Source organism: Pan paniscus, chromosome 21, assembly GCF_029289425.2.
Source record: "Pan paniscus chromosome 21, NHGRI_mPanPan1-v2.0_pri, whole genome shotgun sequence".
In the NCBI taxonomy this organism is placed as follows: domain Eukaryota; kingdom Metazoa; phylum Chordata; class Mammalia; order Primates; family Hominidae; genus Pan; species Pan paniscus.
This window is the reverse complement of record NC_073270.2, coordinates 50,568,249-50,591,101: the sequence shown is the minus strand read 5'-3', so window position 1 is coordinate 50,591,101 and position 22,853 is coordinate 50,568,249. Positions and strand designations below refer to the sequence as shown.

Genomic DNA, 22,853 nt, shown 5'->3' with positions numbered 1-22,853 from the left:
ATCTCAGCTCACTGCAACCTCTGCCTCCCGGGTTCAAGCAATTCTCCTGCCTCAACCTCCCGAGTAGCTGGGATTACAGGCATGCGCCACCACACCCAGCTAATTTTATATTTTTAGTAGAGACGGTGTTTCTCCATGTTGGTCAGGCTGGTCTCAAACTCCCTACCTCAGGTGATCTGCCCGTCTCAGCCTCCCAAAGTGCTGGGATTACAGGCATGAGCCACCGGCCTGGCTCATTTCTGTCTTTTTCTCATACACTCAGATAAACACCACCCATGTCCAGAAACACATTAATACCAACAACTGGTTGGCCCCCTGTGCTTCTTCCCAGTCACTACACATTCCTTCTCCCCAAAGATTACTGAGTCTTGTTTTAACACTGTCAATTAGTTTCACCTGTTTTTAAAACTTTATATAAATGGAATCATATAGCAAGTCATTTATCCTCTTGAGGCCCCAGTTTCAGCAGCTGTAAATTGGGAGCAAAAATATAGCTGAAAGTTCATGGCAGATTGTAGGTGCTTAGTACATGTTTATTAACTGTGTATAGCTCATAGTACCCTCAAATCACTTTCACGTATTTATTTTACTTCTGGCGGATTTGTGGCATAAAAATGGAGAATATAATAACTATCAGAGAACCTATAGTCATAGGATCTGATATGGGGCAGATTGGGAGATAGAGAAACATTTTCTCCAGACATTGTATTTGACAAGATCAATTCTGCCAATTCACAAGCAGCTCCCTAGGAATCTTATGGGGGTGGTGAACGTTGTGGAGCCATCCCCACCGTGAGCCTTACCCAGGAAACACTTGTGCACAGAATGATGGCTAAAGCCCGACTGCCTGGGTTCTAAACATGGCTCTGCCACCTTCTCTCTGTGGGACCTCAATGCAATTTACTTATTCACTCGAAGTCTCAGTTTTCATGTCTATGATAGGGGGACAATAACGTTACTGAAACAAACTAGGTTGGTTTGCCCCTGCACAACGGGAAGCCAAACTCTGAAGCACCGGGTTTTTGCAGTGAGAAAGGTTTATTGTGAGCCAAGTGACAAGGAGACAGGAGGAAATGCTCAAATCTGTCTCCCTGAGTTGGGAGCTGGATCGGGTTTTATAAGCATAGGGTAAAGAGAAGTGATCTGATTGGATCTTGCAATGAGGTGATGCAGTGAGGCCCAATCTGACTGGATCCTGTCGTGGGGTGATGCCAGAGCACAATCTGATTGGATCCTGCATTCTACCTCAGAGCTGCTTCCTCTTCCTCTTCCCAGTCCCCCTCCCCCTCCCCTTCTCCTCCTCCTCCTCCTCCTCTTCCTCCTCCTCCTTCTTCTTCTTCTTCTCCTTCCTCTTCTTCTTCTTCCTCTTCTTCTCCTCCTCCTCTTCCTCTTCCTTCTTCTTCTTCTTCCTCTTCTTCTTCTTCTTCCTCTTCTTCTCCTCCTCCTCCTCCTCCTCTTCCTCTTCCTTCTTCTTCTTCAAAATTTTTTTTGGTAGAGATGAAGTCTTATTCTATTGCCCAGGCTGGTCAAGAACTCCCGAGCTTCTTAATTCAGTCACTGTTCCTTGGTCCCAGGGCTTATGGTCCCCCTGTGGTTGCACGTTTGGTTCATCTGGGCATGCTCAGGTTATGTGACCTTCAACCTGGAAATCCATGGTAACAGAAAAACAATTCCCAACTTCGTTACATAAAAGTTAAACCACATTCCTCTAGTGCAGCTACAATAATATCTACCTTAGTGTTGTTAAAAGGATTAAGAGATAAGATGCAAATAAAGTGCTTAGAACAGTGCTGACATGTAAATATTCAACAAATATTAGCTAATATTCATTCCAAGCTGACGAGGAGGCTGGAAATAAAAAATTTCAGCAGGTATTAATGGGAACAGGGAATTTCTCCTAACAGCATATTTATTAATAATAATTGGAAGAGTAAAAATGCTAGATAGCTGATTCTTTTTCCTTGGTTTCTTTCACCAACTTTTCTATTTCCAAACAGTCCTTGTTTTTTAATGAAATTATGATGATGATAGTAAACGGTCTGTTTTTTTTCCCTGTCCTTATCTGACCATGTTGGGTCAACCTCATTCCACTTATTCCTTTCTCCTTCTTTTGTCTTCTTTTCTCCCCACTCCTTCCCATCTCCTCCTTCCATATTTTTTGGGTCAAGTTTCTTCAGGTATAATGTACATGAAGTAAATTCATCCTTTTAAATAAACAGTTTTATGAGTTTTGATTAACATATGCAGTTTTGATAAACACATCTGCTCCACAATGAAGATATAGAACAGCCCCTATCACTCCAAAAGATTCCCAACTCTTTTTTTCCCAAACGCTTTTAAGAATTTCTTTTTATTACTTGTTTTCAATGACTTTAATTATATATGCGCTGGCGTACTTTTCTTTATGCTTTTTTCCACTTGGAGTTCTTTCAGGTTCTTGGATTTGTGGGTTTATATTTTTCATCAAAATTGGGAAAATTTCAGCCATTATTTCTTAAAATATTTTTGTGGTCCCTTCCCTTTCTCTCTTCTACTTTTTTGGGACCTTTGGATTACATGTATTTTACGCCACTTGATATCATCCCATAGATGACTGATGCTCTTTCATCTTTTCCTTTTTTTTTCTCTGTGCTTCATTTTAGATCTCTTCTATTACTATGCCTTGAAGTTTTTAATCTTTTATTTGGCAGTGTCTAATCTTCTGTTAATCTTATCTAGTGTATCTTTCTTTTCAGGTCTTATATTTTTCATCTCTACAAATTTCATTTTGTTCTGTTTTATCTTCCATGTCTTTCCTCACTATGTTGATGGTTTCCTCTACATAATTTTGTATAAGAAGCCTATTTGTAATAGCTGCGTTAACACCCTTGTTGGCTAATTCCATCATTTCTGTGATTTCTGGTTCTATTTGTGTTAATTGATAGTAAAAATTTTCACGCCTGATAATGTTTTATAGGATGCTAAATGTTTTTTGTGGGGTTTTCTTGAGACAAGTCTCACTCTGTTGCCCAGGCTGGAGTGCATTGGCACAATCTCGGCTCACTGCAACCTCTGCCTCCTGGATTCAAGCGATTCTCCTGCCTCAGCCTCCCAAGTAGCTGGGATTACAGGTGCCCACCACCATGCCCAGGTATTTCTTTTGTATTTTTAGTAGAGAGGAGATTTCACTATGTTGGCCAGGCTGGTCTCAAACTCCTGGTCTCAAGTGATCCGCCTGCCTCGGCCTCCCAAAGTGCTGGAATTACAGGCTTGAGCCATCATGCCCGCCCAAGAATGCAAATGTTTGAGTCAGCTCAGGCTGCTATAACAAAATGTGATACTGCATATAGCTTAAAGAACAGACATTTATTTCTCACCATTTTAGAGCCTGGGAAGTCTACAATCAGGTGCCAGAATGGTTAGGTTCTGGTGAGAGCCTTCTTCCTGTCTTGCGGGTGGCTGCCTTTCTGTTGTATCCTCACATGGTGGCGGGCAGGGGTTGGGGGTAGAGAGAGAGAGAGAGAAAGAAAGATCTCATGCTTCTTCTTGTAAAGGCACTAATCCTATCATGAGGTCTCTGCCCTCATGACTCAGTTACCCCCCGAAGACACCATCTCCAATTACCATCACATTGGTTTCAACATATGAATTTGAGGGAGAACAGTTCATTGAATAGCACTGGATATTGTAAATTTTGTAATTGGGTGCTGGATTTTATTGTGTTTCTTTAAGTAGTATTGAACTTTGTTTTGGGACACTGTTAAATTACATGGGATCATCTAGGTTCATTTTAGCCTTGCTTTTAAGATTTTCAGAGGCAGGTTCTGAATAGCCTTTGGTCTAGGGCTAATTTAGCCTCATGACTGAGATGAGTCTCCTTATGAGGGCTCTGCTTGATGCCTGATATATTAAGAAGTGTCTGCGTTTTAACTGTTGGAATCACAAACAATTTCTCACCTTATATGAGCTCTTTAGCCTACTGCTTTCCAGCAGTTTCCCCCCCGGCCTTGGGTACTTTTTCTCACATATGTGTAAACCAGTACACAGCCAAAGACTCAAGAGGGCCCCTTGGAGATCTCTGAGGTTGAGAACTCTGGACTCCTCTTCAACACTCTTACCTGTAAATTCTAGCCATTTTGGCCATTCTGCTTGAGTTTCCCTTCTATGAGCTGCATTGTGAAAACTGTCTCCACACAGGAAGGGGTGATCTTAAGGCTCATCTCATTTTTTTTCTCTCGGGAATCATAGTCTTCATTGTCTGTTGTCCAGTATATGGAAAGCATTGTTTCATATCATTTTGCCTGTTTTCCTAATTGTTTAAGGGAGGATCAATCTGGTCTCTATTATTCTATCATTACTGACAGCAGAAGTCTTTGCCCAACACTTTGAGAAAAAAATTATACATCTGGAAGATCTGAAAGTCTGAAAAACACTGCTATAGACCTGTTAACTCTCTTCAAAACCATCCCGGGAAAAAAATCCTTTATAATGTAGGATTTGACCAATCTAGATCAAAATTGCACAATTTCCCCTCCTTGAAATTAAGGACCAAGAAGGGTGGGGAAAGGAGAGAGAAAAAGGAGAAAGGAAACATGAAGGTGTTCTCTCCTTGCTATGGTTTGAGTGTGTGTGTCTCCCCTGAATTTATAAGTTGGAACCTAAGACCTGTTGTGATAGTATGAAGAGGTGGGGACTTTAGGAGGTGATTAAGACATAAGGGATATACCTTCATGAATGGGCTTAGTGCCCTTATAAAAGAACTAGCTAGGCCCTTTTAGACCTTCCATCTCTTCTGTCTCGTGAGGACACAGTATTCATCCTTTTTTGCCCCCTTCCACCATGTGAAGATGCAGCAAGAAGATGCTATCATGAGGCCGGAAGCAGTGGCTCACACCTGTAATCCCAGCACTTTGGGAGGCTGAAGCAGGCGGATCACTTGAGGCCAGGAGTTCGAGACCAGTCTGGCCAACACAGCAAAGCCCCGTCTCTACTAAATATACAAAAATTAGCCAAGTGTGATGGCCTCTGCCTGTAATCCTAGCTACTTGAGAGGCTATGTCATGAGAATCACTTGAACCTGGGAGGCGGAGGTTGCAGTGAGCTGAGATCATGCCACTGCACTCCAGCCTGGGCAATAGGGTGAGAGTCCATCTCAAGCAACAAAGAAGGTGCCATCATGAGAGCAGAGAGCAGCCCTTACCAGACGCCAAATTTGCTAGTATCTTTATCTTGATCTTGGACTTCCCAGCCTCCAGAACTGTGAAAAAATAAATTTATCTTCTTTATAAATTACCCAGTCTCAGCTATTTTGCTATAGCAGCACCAATGAACTTGGATACCCCCCAGCACCAAGAAATTCATTCTGCCTGATTTGGAGGCAGCATAATTGTTGACAGCACAGGCACAGGTGCTAACTGCCTGGGTTCAAGTCCCAGCTCTGCCATTTATAAGCTTTCCTTGGGCTGGTTACTTGACCACTCTGTGCTTCAACCTCCTCATTTGTAGAATATGATGATGGCACTATTAGTGCCTACCTCTTAGGTACTAATATTAGGTACCTTCTTAGGGTTGTTATGAGAGTTAAATAAATTAATGGTTTTTTGTTTGTTTGTTTTTGAGACGGAGTCCCGTACTGTCATCCAGGCTGGAGTGCAGTGGTGTGATCTCGGCCCACTGCAACCTCTGTGTCCTGGGTTCAAGCGATTCTCCTGCTTCAGCCTCCCAAGTAGCTGGGATTACAGGCACACACCACCAGGCCCAGCTAATTTTTTTTCTATTTTTAGTAGCGACGGGGTTTCACCATGTTGGCTAGGCTGGTCTCAAATTCCTGACCTCATGTAATCCACCTTCCTTGGCCTCCCAAAGTGCTGGGATTACAGGTGTGAGCCACCATGCTTGGCCAGTAAATTAATGTTTATAAAATACTAAGGACAGTGAATGGTACATAGCAAGCACTATGTAAGTACTTGATTAAAAGTATGCATTTTTTTCATTAAAGAAGTAATACATATTTAGTGCAGATATAGAAGTTCACCAGGGTGGAGAAGTGTGGCCTGCTGAAGCTGTCTGTCTTCCAAGATACCTCTTAGGTTGGATTTCCTTAATACAGCATATTTGCTCAAGCTTAGCTCTCAATCTTGCAGGTGTGGGAGAAACAAAGCTTGCCATGGTGGCTGGATCAGATTTATCAAAGGCAACTTCCATCTCTATAGTACCAACCACTGGGAGGCCCCAGCACGACTGTGTATTCAGCAATGCTCTCTGCCCAGTGAAAAATTTACACCTTCTTTATTGGGCAAAAATAACCACACAAAACTGGTCGCCTCTGCTTTCTACAACTCAGGTGGCCATGTAAAATTTTCTTTAACAAACATGTTTTATAACAACTAGTTAAACAGTTACGAGTTTTATGGTTTAAAGATTGTATTTACAATCTGTGTAATCCTACAGCAGTATCTCTCAGAAAGCCACGTGTCTTCTCATTAAATATTGCTGAACATGAGGAAAGAATGAACAACTGTAATATAATCAGGAAAAATTTACATATATATTATTTCTTACTTTTTAAAAATTATGGTAAAATACTCATAACATAAAACTTACCATCTTAACAATTTTCAAGTGTACAGTTCAGTGGTATTAACTGCATTCATACTATTGTGCCATCGCCACCATCCATCCAAAAACCTCTTTTAGTCTTGCAAAACTGAAACTCTGTACCTATTTAACAATATCTCCCCATTCTTCCCTCCACCCAGCCCCTGGCAACCCCCATTATACTTTCTGTCTCTGTGAATTTGACTAATCTAGGTACCTCATATAAGTGGAATCATAAGGTATTTGTCTTTTTGTGACTGGCTTATTTCACTTAGCATTGTGTCTGCAAGGTTCACCTACGTTGTAGCATGGGTCAGAATTTGCTTCCTTTCTAAGATTGAAGAATGTTCCATTGTATGCATGTATCACACTCTGTTCATTCATTTATTCATCAATGGACACTTGGGTTGCTTCCACTTTTGGCTATTATGAATAATGTTGCTGTGAACATTGGTGTACACATATCTCTTTAAAACTCTGTTTTCAATTCTTTTGAATGTATACCCAGAAGGCAAATGGCTGCATCATATGGTAATTCTGTTTTTTTAATTTTTTGAGGAACTGCCATTCTGTTTTCCATAGTGGCCGCATCATTTCACATTCCCAAAAACAGTGCCCAAGGGATCCAATTTCTCTACATCCTATACAACACTTGTTTTTTTTTTTTTTTTTGACTTATTGATAGTAGCCATCCTAAAGAGTGTGAGATGATATCTCATTGTGGTTTGATTTGCATTTCCCTCATGATTCCTTTCTTTTTTAAGAAACAAATAAGAAATAGCTTACATACAGTTATAAGATAAAGTGCCATATCTTACCAGCATGGCAGAATGAAATAGTACACATGCATATACCTGTGAAACCACCACCAGATTAAAATATAGAACATTCCCAGCATCCAGAAGCCTCCCTCATTCCCCTCCCAGTCAGTAAGCTCTAAGATAGCCACTCTTCTGGGGCATGTATAGTTTTCATCTATCCTGTGGCTTTTGCCCCACCAGACCAATTTCCAACAACGCCCTTGGCATATTGTTCTATTACAGTCACAGCAATGTTAACATTCTACATAACCTTCTCTTGCTTATCTTGCTGAGAGGGCAATTTCAGTGCAGTATTTAAAATTCTCCAGGTACTTATGTCCTCCAAATGATTTCCCCTCTCTTTACAAGTCTTCTTATCAAATTCAATTGTGACTTCACACTTCTGTAACCAAGATTTGTTTGATTCTACACAAGTTTAGCAGCTGATGTCTTCCCTCAGAAGTGGAATTACATTTACCAAGCTCATGAGACTGAGATGGAAAATCGGAATGTCAATGTATTCATTGATAACATGAAATATAATTGTTAAGCAGACTGACATCTACTCAGCAAAACCAGCACATTCTTTCCTGAAGGCAGATCCAAGTGAAAAGCCAAATTATACAGAGGGTGGCTTGGTGAGCATTTAATCATTCAACATGATCTACTAAAAGACAATTACATGTCAGGGACTGTGCTGGACACTAGGTGGAGAATAGTGAATAAGAAAGACAGGGCTCTGTGCTTGTGGATCCTAAAGTGTAGGAAAAAGACAAGTCCTGAACATATAATAAGACTTGTAGGTTAAAGAAAAAAAAAAAAAGACTGTGTATCTTAGACTCTGCTTCCTCCCTAGATCCACTAAAATAACAGTACAGGGATTTTTTTAAAAGGCAGTACATTCAGACAGGGGTCAGCAAACTATGGTCCGCAGGCCAGATCCAGCCTGTTGGATCTGGCTAAGAATACGGTCCACATATTGTCTGTGGCTGTTTTCATACTACAATGACAGAGTGGAGTGGATGCAATGGAGACCATATGGCATCCAAAGCCAGGAATGTTTACTACGTGGCTACTGAGAAAATTTGCCAATCCCGGTTCTTGAGCAGCACTGTTCAATGGAACTTTCTGCAGTGATGGAAATGTTCTGCACTGTCTGATGCGGTAGCCAGCCACTACCTTTGCGTGGCTATAGAGCACTTGAAACGTGACTAGTGCAATTGAGAAGCTGAAAGTTTATTTTATTTTAATTACATTTATTTATTTATTTATTTATTTATTTATTTATTTATTTCTGAGACAGAGTCTTGCTCTGTCACCCAGGCTGGAGTGCCAGTGGCATGATCTTGGCTCACTGCAACCTCTGCCTCCTGTGCTCAAGCAATTCCCCTGCCTCAGCCTCCCGAGTGGCAGGGATTACAGGCACTTGCCACCACACCTGGCTAATTTTTGTATTTTTAGTAGAGATGGGGTTTCACCATATTGGCTAGGCTGGTCTCAAACTCCTGACCTCAAGTGATCCACCTACCTTGGCCTCCCAAAGTGCTGGGATCACAGGTATAAAATAGGCCTGGCCTATTTTAATTAAATTTAAATAGCCACATGCGACTAGAGGGTACTCTATTGTATAGCAAGCTGCAGACTACAAGACAAGGGGTATCTGGCTTGAGAGACACCAAGCATAGTGAAAGATAGGGTCTTCGGACTGAAAGCAGAAGGATTAAGTGAAAGTTCACATAAGGAAGGTTGAGATGCTCTGCCCAGTTGCTTCTCGGGCTTCTTTCCCAGCCTACACTCTAGAATGCTGACTCTGAGCAAATAATGCTGATCCTAAACAAATAATGAGACTTCTAGGTTGAAAAAAAAGACTATTAGCAGGTATGGTGGTACGTGCCTGTAGTCCCAGCACCTCAGGAGGCTGAGGTGGGAGGATTGCTTGAATCTGGGAGGTCAAGGCTGCAGTGAGCCGTGATCACTGCACTCCAGCCTGGGTGACAGAGTGAGACCACGTCTCAAAGAAAAAAAGAAAGAAAAGAAAAACTGCACTGCCCAGGACTATACTCTCTAAGGGAGGATTATCCTCTCCTAAAAAGAAGCTAGAAGAGTCTTTTCTGGAGAATTTGACCAGTTCAGAAGGAAAGATGTAAAGATCCTGATACTGATGACTAATGAATAGTCATCAAAGCTCATAGTTAATAAGCCCTCCTCACATGCACATAGCTTCCAATAACTTTTAGTCTAAGTCTCATCCTTCAATATAAGCAAACTGTCAAGGAGCATCATAGGTTTTTATTATTTTTTTACTTAGGCTAATACAATGTAAAGAATAGTAGATTTGAGGAAAGTCTGTAATAAATAAGAAAGAGACCAAACAGATAAACAGACTTCGGCAAAGACATATGGAAACCTGTTTTATTAAATTAGGACATCCATGAAGTTGGATTATGAGAAAAATTGTCTTTATTTTCACAAAGTTCAGCTCAAACTTAGCATTTTCTTCAATTATGAAAATAAACAAGAGACTGTAGTAGTATTCGTGTTCCTGTGACTTCATCAGCAATAGAAATCAGGTATTTTCCCCATCACATTGCTGTTGTTGAAATTATTTCAAAATATCACTTATGTTCATCACAACTTTGAAATCATGGTCATTATTAGACATGTTCCAAATCTTGTAAAAGCACATACGTTATTCTATGACTGATTTACTTTTTAAATATTTTGATAAATGTACTTTAACACGAATGATTTCTTTTATAATCCTATATATATAATTTTATTAATAAAAAAAATTATGCTGAGAAGGCATCCTTGAGCTCCACCAGACTGCAAAGAACTTCATGTCACAAGAAGGGTTAAGAGCATCTATAATAATGTTATCTTTAGGACTATAAGTGGATGGGGGAAATGTAGATAATAATCATCAAGCACTATGTGCCAGATTTTAAAATTCACAATTCTGAGAGGTAGGCATTATTATTATTATTATTATTATTATTATTATTATTTTCTTAGTTTTCATTAGAATTTTGGAATGCTTGTGTTATCATTTCAATGGGATATTTGGAGAGAGAAGAGATGAACTGATGTGCTTAATCAGTCCTCTCAACCCATAAGTCCAGCTTCCTTTTGTGAAAATAGTATGTGTACATCATAAGCAAGTTAGAGAAGTGCGATAAGGACAGCAAAAATCACCCTTAACACCCCTACCGGTTTGGTGAACATCGTTCCAGACAGCAATCTATGCATATAGACAGAACTTTACACACCTAACTTATATAAAGATAAATGTACATGGGGACTTCAAAGAGTTTGGGGCAAAGTGAAATTAAACATAAAAACAGAAAACATAAACTTTATTTCTCAACATAAGTTCTGTCAAGTTCAAGACACTTTTGTAAGTGATGATACTAGCCATTCAGTCCATCCCTAAAAAACTGAGGCCTGGGGATTTAGCCATGCCAATGTCATCTTTTTTTACATTATTAACTAAAGAAAAATGGGTGTCCTTTAAAGATATTTTGAGATTAGGAAACAAAAAAGACGTCAGAAGGAGCTGAATCAGGACTGTAAGGTGGATGCCTAATGATTTCCCATTGAAACTTTTGCAAAATTGACCTTGTTTGATGAGAGGAATGAACAGGAACATTGTCATGGTGGAGAAGGACTCTCTGGTGAGCTTTCCTGGGCTTTGTTTTGCTAAAGCTTTGGCTAACTTTCTCAAAATACTCTCATAATAAGCAGATGTTATTATCCTTTGGCTCTCTAGAAAGTCAGCAAGTAAAATGATCATCCCCCCAAAAACAGTTGCCATGATCTTTGCTCTTGACCAGCCTGCTTTTGCATTGACTGAACCAATTCCATCTCTTGGTAGCCATTGCTTTGATTGTGCTTTGTCTTCAGGATTATACTAGTAAATGTTTCATCCCTGTTACAGTTCTGTGGAGAATGCGTCAGGATTTTGATCTCATTTGTTTAAAATTTCTGTTCTTGTCTGCAGCTGATCTGGGTGCAAGACTTTTGGCACCCATCAAGTGTAAAGTTAACTTTAATTTTTCAGTTAAAAAAGGAGCAAAATAGGCCAGGCATGGTGGCTCACACCTGTAATCCCAGCACTTTGGGAGGCCGAGGCGGGCGAATCACGAGGTCAGGAGATCGAGACCATCCTGGCTAATGCGGTGAAACCCTGTCTCTACTAAAAATACAACAACAACAACAACAAAATTAGCCGGGCATGGTGGCGGGTGCCTGTAGTCCCAGCTACTCAGGAGGCTGAGGCAGGAGAATGGCGTGAACCCAGGAGGCGGAGCTTGCAGTGAGCCAAGATTGCACCACTGCACTCCAGCCTGGGCAACAGAGCGAGACTCCATATCAAAAAAAAAAAAAAAAAAAAGGAGCAAAATAAATGGACATAAATTGTCCCTGAGGAAGCCCAGACATTGGATTTACTAGCCAAAGACTTTAAATCAGCTACGTTCAATATGCTGAAAGAACTAAAGGAAATCTTGAACAAAAAACTCAAGGAAATCAGGAAAACAATGTATGGCGCTACATAGACATTCTGGAGCTGAGAAGTATAATAACGAAAATGAAAAATCTATTCCCTGGGCCTCATCCAGCCTAATTACATCAAAATCTTTGGAGGTGGTACTCCAACATCAGTATTTTACAAAGCTCTGTCAAGGTTGAAAACCTTTGTCCCAGGGATTCTGGTTTAGGAGGTCCAGGGCTGTGAATGGCAACCACAGAGGCACATTAGCATCACCTGGAGAGCCTTAAAAAATGCTGATGTTCAGAACACTCTTCAGAACAATTCAATGAGAATCTTTGAGGGTAGGCACTGGGTATTGGTGTTTTAATCAAGCTTCCCTTACAATTTTTTTTTTTTCTGAGACACAGTCTGGCTCTGTCACCCAGGCTGGGGTGCAGTGGCATGATCTTGGCTCACACTACAGCCTCTGCTTCCTGGGCTCTAGCCATCTTCCCACCTCAGCCTCCTGAGTAGCTAGGACTACAGGCGTGCACCACTATACCTGGCTAATTTTTTGTATTTTTTTGTGGAGACGGGGTTTCACCATGTTGCCCAGGCTGGTCTTGAACGCCTGAGTTCAAGCCATCTGCCTGCCTTGGCCTCCCAAAGTCCTGGGGTTACAGGCCTGAGCCACTGTGCCTGGCCTTCCCTTAAAAGTTTCATGACCAGCCAAGGCTAGAAACTTGGAGAATCTCTTGCTGGTCCAGTCCTTCATATCTCCGAAAGCCTTCTTCAATTGAAATGCCAAGAGACCCAGTATCTAATGTAGATACATTAATAACATTTGCTTATTCTCAAGTCCATTGATGAGAATATTGAGATTGGATTAAGTTATTATTGATTTCAGACTAAAAAATTATGGAGTGCCTGCTGGATGCCAGACCCTGGGAATGCAGCAGTGTACAAAACAGACACAGCCCCTGCTCTCATGAAGCATTTGTTCTAGCACAAAAAATTTACATAATTATGACAAGCAGTAAGAGAAGAGACAAGAGAATGGGGGTTGGGGCATGAGAGCTGCTATTTTGGATAGGGTGGTCAGGGTATCGCTGAGTAGCTGACATTTGAGAAGAGGTCTGAAGGAAATGAGAGTAGTCCAGTACTGTGGGATACCTAAGGGAAGAGCTGTTGATCTTAGCAAAAGTATTTGAAATGCTCTTGTGGTTTGTTTTTTGTTTGTTTGTGTGTTTTTTGAGATGGAGTCTCGCTCTTTTGCCAGGCTGGGGTGCAATAGCGTGATCTTGGCTCACCGCAACATCTGCCTCCTGGGTTCAAGCGATTCTCCTGCCTCAGCCTCCCGAGTAGCTGGGATTACAGACACCTGCCATCATGCCTGGCTAATTTTGTATTTTTATTAGATATGGCGTTTCTCCATGTTGGTCAAGCTAGCCTCGAATTCCCCACCTCAGGTGATCCACCCACCTTGGCCTCCCAAATTGCTGAGATTATAGGCGTGAGCCACTGCGCCCAGCTGAAATGCTCTTGGTTTAAGGATGACAATCTCACTCTCACAGTAGCCAATGTCTTCCTTTCATTGTGGGTACCTCTGTCTCTCTCTCTCTCTGTTTTTGTTTTTGTTTTTTTTTTTTGGTTTTTGTTGTTTTTTTGTTTTTTGAGACAAGGTCTTGCTCAATTACCCAGGCTGGAGTGCAGTGCTGCAATTATAGTTCACTGCAGGCTTGACCTCCCAGGCTCAAGTAATCCTCCCACCCCAGCCTCCCGAGTAGCTGGGACTACAAGCGCACATCACCATGCCTGGCTATTTTTTAAAGTTTTCTGTGGAGACAGGTCTACCTATGTTGCCCAGGCTGGTCTCAAGCTCTAGAGTTCAAGTGAACCTCCCATCTTAGCCTCCCACAGTGCTGGGATTACAGGTGTGAGCCACCGTGCCTGGCTTTGGGTACATCTCTTATCTGAGTCCGACTAACCTGGTTCCTCTGCTTTCCACTACCTGTGTGAACTTTGGGCAAGCCACATCATCCCTAAGAGTCTTCATGTCTTCAACTGTAAACTGCACATAGCAGTCATAACCATACCTACCTCACAGTAGGGTTGCTGAGAAGGGAAAACAAGCTAGGGAAGTGTAGTGCAATGATTAACAATGAGAGTGCTTGGGTCAGCACTCATTCAAAGTGCTGGGGTCAGCCTGCATTTGAAGTCTGGCTCTACCGTTTTCTAGCCATATAACCTGTGGCAAATTATTTAGCCTCTCTGGGTCTTTGGCTTGTGTGGTAGGCACAATCATGGCCTCCCAAAAATGCCCATGTCCTAAAACCACACCTATGAATATGTTAGGTTACATGGCAAAAGGGAATTGAAGCTGCAGATGGAATTAAGACTGCTAATCTGCCAGGCGTGGTGGCTCACGCCTGTAATCCCAGTGCTTTGGGAGGTTGAGGCAGGAGGATCGCTTGAGCCCAGGAGTTCCAGACCAGCCTGGGAAACATGGCAAAAGCCCATCTCTACCAAAAAAAAAAAAAAAAAAATTAGCTGGGCATAGTAGCACCCACTTGTAGTCCCAGCTACTTGGGAGGCTGAGGTGGGAGGCTTGCTTGAGTCCTACAGGCAGACGGAGGTTGCAGTGAGCCAAGATCGCGCCATTGTACCCCACCCTGGGTGACAAAGCCAAACCCTGTCTCAAAAAACAAAAACAAAAACAAAACCCTCCTAATTGCCTGACTTTAAGGCAGGGAGAGTATTCTGTGTTACTCTCTGGGTGGACCCAGTGTAATCACGAAGGTCTTTAAAAGTGGAAGAGGGAGGCAGGAGAGGACATTCAGAGGGAAGAAGATGTGACTACAGAAGAACAGCTGGAGTGATAAGAAAGACTTGATCATTGTTGCTGGGTAGATGAACAAGGTCACTAGCCAAGGAATGCAGGTAGTCCCGGGAAGGAACGCAGCCCAAGGTGCCCATGTAGACTTGTAACCAGCAGAACTGTAAGATGACACATTTGCACTGTTTAAGCCACTAAGTTTGTGGCAATTTGTTGTAGCAGCAATAGGAAACTAACATGGCTTGTCAATTGAAAATGGGCAAAATGATAGTATTGGTGATAGCTGTTGTGACACCTCAGTTCTTATCTTCTTAGTTTAAAATAATTTAATCAGCCGGGTGTAGTGGCTCACACGGGAGGCCGAGGCAGGTGGATCACTTGAGGTCAGGAGTTTGAGATCAGCCTGGCCAACACAGTGAAACCCTGTCTCTACTAAAAATACAAAAATAGCTGGGCATGGTGGCCTGAAATCCCAGCTACTTGGGAGGCTGAGGCAGGAGAATTGCTTGAACCCAGGAGGCAGAGGTTGCAGTGAGCCAAGATCGCACCACTGCACTCCAGCCTGGATGACAGAGCGAGACTCCATCTCAAAAAATATTAATAATAAAATAAAATAATTTAACCCATTTTCCGTTTGCCCTGAAAATACTTGTGCAGCTGCAGCATTTACCCTGAGATAACTCTCGGGCAGACATCATTCTACAGCATTCTCTTTTTAGTAGTGGTATTTCCATTTACAAAATATAGTGATTCTCAATCACTGAAAATGTCAAATCCTAGAAAACATAGCATTCCTATGCATGATGTTAATTCTGTGGTGAATTTATGGCACCAAAATGGTCTGACAAGGAGGTGACAATGTTTTCAACATTCCACAACGATACTGTTATTGAGGTAGACCACAGAAATGGAAATAAAACTAAGAGGCCATGTGTCATTGTGGAATATAACGAGAATATGGGAACAGTGGACTCAGTTGATCAGATGCTCTCTTCTTATCCAACTGAGCACAAAAGGCACAAGGTTTGGTATAAGAAACTCTTTCGCCACCTTCTAAACATGGCAGTGCTGAACTCCTACATCCTGCTCGAGAAGGACAATCCTGAGGACACGATTAGCCATGTAAATTTCAGACTGACACTGATAAGAAGAATGCTGGAAAAGCACCCCAAGCCAGGGTGGTAACGTCTTTGAGGTCGTCCGTGCTCTGATGATGTCACACCTCTTCACCTGTCTGGAAGACACCTCCCCAGGAGCATACCACCTACATCAGGGAAACAGAATCCAATTGGTGGCTGCAAAGTTTGCTGCTCACACAACAGGAATGGCAAGAAGATCTGACGAGAAAGGCGAAATTTTTGTGTGGAATGTGATGTTCTGCTTTGTGTTGTTCCGGGCTTTGCAATTCACCACATGAAAAAAAAATTAAATACTGATCATCATATACATTTCTGTTACATTAGGATTAGAGACAAGTTCTGTTTAGAAATAAATAACTCCGGGCATGGTGGCTCATGCCTGTATTCCCAGCACTTTGGGACACTGAGGCCGGTGGATCACTTGAGGCCAGGATTTCGAAACCAGACTGGCCAACATGGTGAAACCCCATCTCTACTAAAAATACAAAATTAGCCAGGTGTGGTGGTGGGCACCTGTAATTCCAGCTAGTCGGGAAGCTGAAGCAGGAGAATCACTTGAACCCGGGAGGCAGAGGTTGCAGAGAGCTGAGATCACAACACCGCATTCCAGCCTGACAGGTGACAGAGCAAGACCTTGTCTCAGAAAAGAAAAGAAAAAAAAGAAAGAAAAAAGAAATAAATAACTCCAAGAAGAGATTTTATATTTTATTTTCACATTGAAAATCAGTCAGATTTGCTTCAGCCTCAAAGAGCATGATAATGTAAAGTTAAATGAGTGCTGGCAGCCAGCTGCACTTTTTTTTTTTCCTAAATGGCAGTGGGTTAAACAAGAGACACACAGCAAAGGAGATGCAGCACAGAGCAATTTATTGCAAAGGAGAAAATATTCTGAAAGTTAGGTACAGAATAGACAGTCCACCCTGAGGGATGATTCCGCGAGGGGAAACTTCCTTTATGGGAGTCTTACCTAAGGGGATAGGAAGAGGTGTTACTAGCAAGCATGTTTTGGATGGTCCTCTGGGTGAACATGTGCGGTAGCACATGCTTGTTCATGCACTGCATGTCTCAGTAGCATCTTAAATCTCCACCCAGGGGTGTGTTTTTTACTATTATAATGAGCAAGGGTCAGTCTGAGGACAGGTAAAATCAAAATGCACATACTCTTCATAGGAGAAATTCCCTACTGGAGATAGCTTTGCTTGCATGAGCTGGACTACAATGCAAATGCTGGGGCTTACTGTGTTGACAGTCACAGTCACAGCCACGGTTCCTGTGGCCTGCGGACATGTTACTTCCTTGCCTATCTATCCCGCCTCAGTATGTATTTCCTAGGTTTGTCTAGAGGGTTATATGAATTCACAGCAATTCCAGGTACGTATAAGTTGTGGTAGCTAAACTAGTGGTCTACCAAAGATGTCCACATCCCAATCTCCAGAACCTGTGAATGTTACCTTACATGGCAAAAAGGATCTAGTAGGTGTGATTCAATTAAGGATTTTGAGATGGGGGCATTATCCTGGTGGACTCAATATAATTGAAAATGGAAGAGGGAGGTAGGAGGGTTAGAATCTGAGGAGACATGACAATGAAAGCAGAGGCGAGGGTGTTTGTGTGTGGTGGGGAGAGATTGATTTGAACATGCTACACTGCCAGCTTTGAAGACGAAAGAAGGGGCCACAAGCCAAGGAATGCAGGTGCCTTTAGAATCTGAAAAAAGCAAGGGAACGAGCTCACTAAACACAGCCCTGCTGACACAGTGATCTCAGGAATTCTGACCTCCAGAACTGTAAGAGAATAAATTTGTGTTTTTGGCTGGGTGTGGTGGCTCACTCCTGTAATCCCAGCAGTTTTAGAGGTCGAGGTGGGAGGATGGCTTGAGCTCAGGAGTTCAAAACCAGCCTGGGAAACATGGACACCCTATCTCTGAAAAAAAAAATTTTTTTATTAGCTGGATATGGTGGTGCATGCCTGTAATTCCAGCTACTCAGGAGGCCAAGACAGGAGGCTCACTTGAGCCTGAGAGTTCGAGGCTGCAGTGAGCTATGAACATGCCACTGAATTCTAGCCTGGGCAACAGAGTGACACCCTGTCTCTGAAAAAAAAAAAAAAAAAAAAGATGTGTTTTTAAGCCACTAAGTTTGTGGGATTTTGTTATAGCAGCCACAGGAAACTAACAGAGTGTTCCATGAATGTTAGCTACTGCCATTAGGTAGACGCTTTAGCGTGATGTCAGGCACACGGCTGGTGCACTTAGTAAATGACAGTAACAATGAGTAGAATTCACCAGGAGGGGCACACCAGGATGCCTCTACCTTTTCTGCTTGACTTTTGGCATCTTCAGTGTCTGAAATTTGAGGTTTGTGTTTTTAAATAAAATTCTAAATCAGCGACTTTGTTCTACCATTCAGGCCTGATTTCACACTTTAATGAATGTTCATCATTTTGTTACAGAGACAGGCAGTGATGATAGGGAACACCCCTCAGAGTGGAAGTCAGATAGCCTGGGCCCGGTCGCAGCTCTGCCTCTATCTGGCTGTGTGACTTAGGTCATCTTGCTTCCCCTCTCTGGGTTCATTTTCACCATTTAGAAAAGGAGGGAATTAACGTAATAATAACGACCATTTTTGGGATAGCTACGATATGCAATGTATACCTGAAGTTTTTTTGAGCCTCACAAAACATGTGCAAAGTATTACCCCCATTTTAGAGAGGTTAAGTGATTCACCCAAGGTCAGAGCATTGGTATTTGGCAGAGCTTGGATTTGAAATCAGAGCTGTTTGACTCTTTTTTGGTGAACCCCTTTACCTTTCCCACGTTTCTCTGACCTCAATGCCATCTTTAAAGGACAGCTTTGGCCAGGCTCAGTGGCTCACGCCTGTAATTCCAGCAATTTGGGATGCTGAAGCGGGCAGATCACCTGAGGTCAGGAGTTCAAGACCGGCCTGGCCAACATAATGAAACCCTGTCTCTACTAAAAATACAAAAATTAGCCAGGCATGGTGGCACATGTCTATAATCCCTGCTACTCAGGAGGCTGAGGCATGAGAATCGCTTGAACCCAGGAGGCGGAGGTTGCAGTGAGCCGAGATCGTGCCACTGCATTCCAGCCTGGGTGACAGAGTGAGACTCCATCTCTAAATAAATAAATAAAGGATAGATTCATGTGGCTCCTGGTTTTCTCTGTAGGTTACCATGAGAACGAGGGCGGGGCTGCGAACAGCCCTAAGACCTTCCTCCAGCCCTCTGCCTTTCCACATGGGGACCCTGGAAATGGGTCCAGTTTGTGTGCTCCTGAGAACCTGTGACTAAGCCCCTTGGAGGCCTCCCTCGATCATGACCCATTTCCCATCTTACCTTTTGTGACAGACACTACTAGTTACTTAACCAATGCCTTTACTCCCTTTCTTACTTAGTAACAGAATCCCAGTTTTGTTTGAATGACAATATGCCCAGTTAAAAATACCCTTGCAGCTGGTCCTCTGACCCAGTTCTGACCAATGAGATGTACAGGAAAATCTGGATGAGGCTTCCTTGGAATCTCTTGTCTTCCTCATACAAAGGGGTGGGGAAAACTCATCAGGAACATGCCTTCTCTTCTTTGCTTTTGCTTTTATTCCTACCTGGAATGTAGGTGAGACTTCTGGAAGTGGGGCAGCCATCTTGTGACTATGAGGGTGAGAGCCAGCTGCTAAGGATAGCAGATCAGGAAGATAAAAAGAGCTTCAATCCTTAAGGATTTCTCTGAGCCTCTATACCCGCCTGGACTGCTTACCACTGGACTTCTTGTTGGGTGAGGGGAAGAAAACGGTATCTGGTCAGACTTGTTACATAAAACTCAATGTAATTTTGACTGACAAGTTCCCCAAGACAAGTCTCTTGTCTGTCCTGTAGCCCTGATATGTGGTGTTAATAAGCATCTGTGGTGACCCAAAAATAGACTTGGGGATGGAGAGATTGGCTGTGGCTCTGATTCTGAACTTGCTGATCCATCACCTGTTCCATTTGTGCTCTGAACAAGAGTACTGTTAATTACCAGTCCCCTCTGCCAGCCAGAGCACAGGGGGCTGTGTCTGTGTGCTCTCAGAGAAGTTCAAATATAGCTCAGGCTCCTCCACTGCTTTTGCTGAGTGTGCAGCATCTGCAAGTCTGGCAGCCCCGGTGCAGAGCAGGGAAGCTTTTCCTGGAAGGCTAGGTCTGAACAAGGGGCCAGAAGCCAGGGATGTCGGCAGGCCTGGCTCAAGTAAACAAGATTTCTTTCCTGGGAGGTGGGTGCAATACTTTCTAGTCAGTAGATCACAAAACCTGCTTTGGGTCAAATTAAGACCTAGAGGGTGAAGGGACAATGTGTTAGTTTCATTCTTTGGTTATATGCAACAGAAGTGAACTCTGTATAACTGGATAAAAAAAGTGTATTGGAAAAATATGGGATGGCTTACAGAATCATAGGCAGAGCTGAAAAATCAACTTGAGAGCGAAAAGAGTCATACTTCCAGGAGGTCTTGACAGCAGAAAGCAGCATTGGAATGACATATTTGGGTTATGAACCCGTTCTTCAGTTGAAGGAGGACAGGATGCCTTTACTGGAGTTTTTCTAGATGATCTTGGAGACTGGAAGAGTGGTTTACCAGAAGTAATGGAGGTTTCTAGTACCCAAAGAATGGTGAAAAGATGTTGGGCAGTACAAATTTTTAAAAAATGTTCACTGAAGATAACATAGAATTGGTCAGGGGCATGGGTTTGGGGATCAGTCTGATCTTACTTAAAATCTTAGCTCTGCCCTTTACTGTTTGTCCTCAGTTAAGTCAATTAACCTCAGTTTCCTCACCTGTGTGTGATGAGAATGAGACATGTTTAAACCCACTAGAATGTCAGCTGTATAAGAGCAGGGATTTGTGGGTTCCTTCCTTCCACTCTTATACCCCCAGCACCTAGACGAGTGCATGGCTCATCACTGATATTAATTGAATGGATGAATAAGCTTTACATTTGTCCCAGAATATTTCTTAGGTAGAAAGCTATTTTGTTGAAAATATAACAAGGTAGGTGCTTGGAGTGAAATGTGAGCATTGCTCCTGCCTCACTGCTTCACTCTGGGGAGGGCGAAGGAGATTCGGGCAGACATTGAGAGAGAGGAACAGATGCACACGCTATAGTCTCTCTACCTGATGCACCCCCAGCAGCATGCCGGCCCGCTTACTCACAAGCACGGTCCCTGTGCCCTCATACTCACAAGCTTTAGCTGAAAACAACTAGCCCTCATTGATGCAGGATGAATCCATCCCAGAAGTCTTCACGACTTCCGGGCACAACATTGGCGGGTTACACTCTGCTCATAGGTTTAATGTGTTGAGAAGTCTGAAGTCAACACGCTCCTGTGTTTCACAGTGAACCATGACATCATGGCAAGTAGAATAAATTGCAGCCCCAGGGAATGCAAGCATTGTTAAAAAATGTACACACAACAGGACTTAACTGGTGGAATGAATGCACGTCAATTCTTCAGTCATGTTTTCATCTACCGGTCTTGACAAGATGAAATTCTAAGTCTTTTCACTCCCCAGGGCCATTGTAGAAATACAAAGCGTAAAAGAAAGAGACAAACCTTGAAGAAATAGGGATGCTGGTACCGGTGATCTTTAGCCCCTCCAATAACCAGCATCTCTGCCAAGGAATTTTGGTACCCATAATCGCTAGCCCCTCCAATAATCGTCACACTCACAACCACCATCGCACGTCACTACCACCACCACCAAGCCCCATGTTGCTGGCAGTGGCAGCAACAACAGTAACAGCACCAGCTGAAGGTGAACCGCTTCTCCACCTTATCATTTCACCATAAAAATCAGCAGTGACATGGTTACCACTAGATAGTAAATGATACTGGGGCCCCGCCCATGTGCCCACATTGGTTTCAAGTTACAGAAACCAAATTTGAACTAGCTTTAATAAAAAGGAGTTCCTCTTTGCTAAAATCCATCCTTAGGAGGGATTGGGAGCTGGCCTTAGGGCTAACTGGAAAAAGGAATGCAAAACTAAGCAGTTTCTCTCTCTCCCCTCCTTCTCTTTTTCCCTCCCCTCTCTCGCCACCTCTTTCTTTGTTTCTCCCTGCATCCTACGGTCTTGTCAACAGCAGGGATAGCGGAAGGCTGTTCCAGCTACCCCAAGCCCTTTCCCCCATCTGATTGCAGAGAACAGCTGTCCAAATCATTCAGAGGGTAGTAGGATCTTGACCTGGGGATTCATGGATCTCTCTGATCCATGAGACAGAGATTGTGAAGAATTTGAAAAATCTTGTGGATCGGAATAGTCTCAGAAGCTCATCTTCTTTCCTCATAATTGGGATTCCTATACGTGTCTGCGGCCCTTCCTGGGAAGCAGGTGGTGTAAAGTGTGTGTATGTGGGGGGTGGGGGAAAGAGTGTGGCTTTAGTGTCACAGAGATCTAGATTCAAACAGTAGCTTTCCTGTGCCTGCCTGGTACATTGCCTGATAGACATTTGATGGTTAACTGGCCGAGTGGCTTTAGACAAGTTACTTCACTTCTCTGAGTCTCCATTTCCCCATAAAATGGAGATGACCAGCATACTTAGCAGGCAGGGTTGGGATGATTTAGTCAAGCACTTGGAACATACCTGGTGCTTAATTAACATTAGTTCCCATGCCCACTCGCTTTTGCAACAGAATCAGCTCTCTGCTGTTATGCCATTTCCAACTTGGCCAGTGGGGTAACCCCCACTCTCAACTAGGGCTATAGGCTAAAGGGAAATGTATCAATATTAAGAAATATTTGTATGAGGCCCTCACTCTTTGCTCTGCTAGCAGTTACATAATCTCAAAGTCATCTCCATTTTTCCCTGCCACCCTGGCTGGCCTCCAGGCAATTAAACATTGATGTCGTAGCTATACTTATCTTCTCTTCCCTCTTTCAGCCAAGCCTTGGACATCAATCCTGTCTTTCAAATGAAAAATTTAACCCTCACATTTGTGGAGTTCTTCAGCATATGTAGCACTTCCAAGTTCCCTTTTTTGAC

At 42.8% G+C, this 22,853-nt stretch overlaps 1 long non-coding RNA gene across 2 annotated transcripts in view; it reads right to left on the bottom strand.

The window, feature by feature from the left end:
- Window positions 1–726: 726 nt before the first annotated feature.
- LOC117977224 (uncharacterized) overlaps window positions 727–22,853 on the bottom strand; it is a 48,222-nt gene continuing 26,095 nt past the window's right edge. Inside the window, exons 3-4 of one of the 2 annotated variants that reach the window (XR_008622346.1) lie at window positions 3,357–3,456; window positions 727–1,642 (exon numbers count right to left, since the gene is read on the bottom strand). This is a non-coding gene — a long non-coding RNA (uncharacterized LOC117977224). The remainder of the gene's footprint in view (window positions 1,643–3,356; window positions 3,457–22,853) is intronic. The other variant, XR_004668242.2, reaches the window with a different exon arrangement.